This window comes from Dicentrarchus labrax, unplaced genomic scaffold (assembly GCF_905237075.1).
Source record: "Dicentrarchus labrax unplaced genomic scaffold, dlabrax2021, whole genome shotgun sequence".
Lineage (NCBI taxonomy): Eukaryota > Metazoa > Chordata > Actinopteri > Moronidae > Dicentrarchus > Dicentrarchus labrax.
In genome coordinates this window covers 60,005-62,605 of record NW_026136705.1, presented here as the reverse complement: position 1 = coordinate 62,605, position 2,601 = coordinate 60,005, and positions in this window count along the sequence as shown.

The following is a 2,601-nucleotide window of genomic DNA, read 5'->3' as shown; positions in this document are numbered from 1 at the left end:
GAGAAATTATCGACACTGCTATCTCGGATCACCTCCTGTTGTTTTCGACTTTGCTGCCCCCCCACCTGCCAATAAGCCAGTTTCCCCAGCTCGCAGACGCCGCATCTTTACTCCATCAACGGCTGAGGAGTTTGCTGCTGCCTTCAGAAACTCTCAGCTGCTTGATGACTGTGGGCTGGTTCCTCCCCTTGTCCGACAGCCTACTCTCCACTTTCTATTCAACATGTTCTGCGATTCTTGACTCTGTTGCCCCTTTTCAGCATAAAACTACCAAAACCAAGTCAGACCCCTGGTTAAATGATCACACCCGTCTGCTCAGACAACAATGCAGACAGGCTGAACGGCGGTGGAAAAAGGATAAACTACATGTATCCCTGGGCTGGTTAAGGGACAGTTTGGCTGCCCTATCAGAGAGCTCTAAAGGAAGCCAAGTCAAAATATTTGTCTTCCATTATAGCTAACAGCTCTCATCATCCAAGACTGCTATTTAATACTATTGATTCTGTCGTTAATCCACGCCCTACTGTCCTGTCTGATGCCTCCACTGCAACCTGTGAAGAGTTTGTGTTTTTTTTTCTACTGATAAAGTGGCATCTGTCAGCAGAATATCTGTAATATGAATATGTCTCTTGATGATGTCTGTGCTCCTCCGGCACAGACTGCTGCCTTCGAGCGGTTTGAGACCATTTCTCTGTCTTCTTTTACTAAGGTGGTTAGTGGCATGAAACCCACAAACTGTCCCTTAGATATTATTCCAGCCAAGTTTTGAAGGAGGTTCTGAGTTCTGTTGGGTCAAGTCTGCTTGTTTTTATAAACACTTGTCTTAGCTCAGGGTCTGTTCCAGCTGCCTTCAAACACGCTATGGTTAAGCCCCCCCTAAAAAAAAACCGCATCTTGACCCCCTCTGTGCTCTCCAATTTAGACCTGTCTCCCACTTGCCTTTTCTTTCCAAGGTTTTAGAAAAAGTTGTTTTTATTCAATTACAGACATTTTTGGAGATCAATTCTATTCTTGATAAATTTCAGTCTGGTTTTAGATCCCGACATAGCACCGAGTCAGCACTGTTAAAGGTGCACAATGATATTGCCTTGTCTGTGGATGCTGGGAATCCTGCTGTGCTTGTGCTGCTGGACCTCACAGCAGCCTTTGATACAGTCGACCATGCAGTCCTTGTATCTCGCTTAGAGCAGCACGTTGGCATCCGTGGCACCGTTCTCCAGTGGTTTAGGTCATACCTGGCAAACAGGAGTTTCTCTGTCTCAATTGGTGACCACTGCTCCTCAAATGCATCGCTGCCCTGTGGGGTGCCACAGGGATCTATTCTCGGCCCTATTCTGTTTTCATTGTATATGCTACCTCTGGGATCAATTATAAAAAACACAACCTGTCTTTTCACTTTTATGCCGATGATTTGCAGATATATTTGCCCATGACACCAAACGAAAACACTGCACTTACTAAACTGCTGGACTGCATCACAGATATAAAACAGTGGCTGTCACAGAACTTTTTGCACCTAAATGACAGCAAAACTGAATGCATTTTGTTTGGTTCACCAGCTAAGTCGAATGCTCTCACCACAAATTCTGGCACTCTGGCCCTCTTTTTAAATCACATGTCAAAAATCTTGGGGTAACATTTGATACTGGGCTCAAATTTGACAAACAGATTAGCTCGGTTGTCAGCAATGAGCTTTTTCAGCTCCGTCTTTTGGCCAAAGTGAAGTCCTTTCTCAGTCGGCAGGATCTTGAGAAGGCAATCCATGCTTTTATCAGCTCAAGACTGGACTACTGTAATGCCCTTTACGTCGGCCCCCAGTCAGTCCTCAATTTCTCGTCTCCAACTTGTGCAGAACGCTGCAGCCCGATTTTTAACTAACACGCCCAGACGCGAACATATTACTCCTGTGCTGTCGTCACTCCACTGGCTTCCAGTCCGTTTTAGAATTGATTTTAAACTTTGTTGTTTGTTTTAACACCATTAACGGCTCGGCCCCTCTTACTTGTCAGAGATTTTAACTTTTCGCAATTGTGGCAGAGCCTTGCGCTCTTCAGGTCAGCTTCTGTTAGAAGTCCCTAGGTCCAGACTTAAACAGTGGGGCGATCGTTCTTTTGCTGTCGCTGCTCCTAGACTGTGGAACAAACTGCCCCCCTGACATTCGTACCACTACTGATCTCGGCCTTCTTAAATCGAAGCTTAAGACCCACTTTTTAGATTAGCTTTTAATTCTGAATAGGACAGTACTGTCTCTTAGGTGTACTCTTTTATCTGCTCCTTTCTGTGCATTTCTGGAAGGCTTTTAATACCCTGCAGTGCTGCAGCACTTTAAATTGTATTTGTATGTTATATATGTGTTATGTACTGTTTCATGGCTCTGTTGTAAAGCACTTTGGGTACCTTTCGGCTATTGTAAAGGGCTATACAAATAAACTTGATTTGATTTGATACAATGAGTTTGACACCTTCAGTGTGTTACCTGTGTTTTCTGTTTTCAGGTCTTCCAGCTGTTTCTCACTGACACTCAGTCTGACCTCCAGAGCTGAACAACAAATGGTTCATGTTTCATTAGGTGGTTTATTTAATGATTAATTAACAGTAATA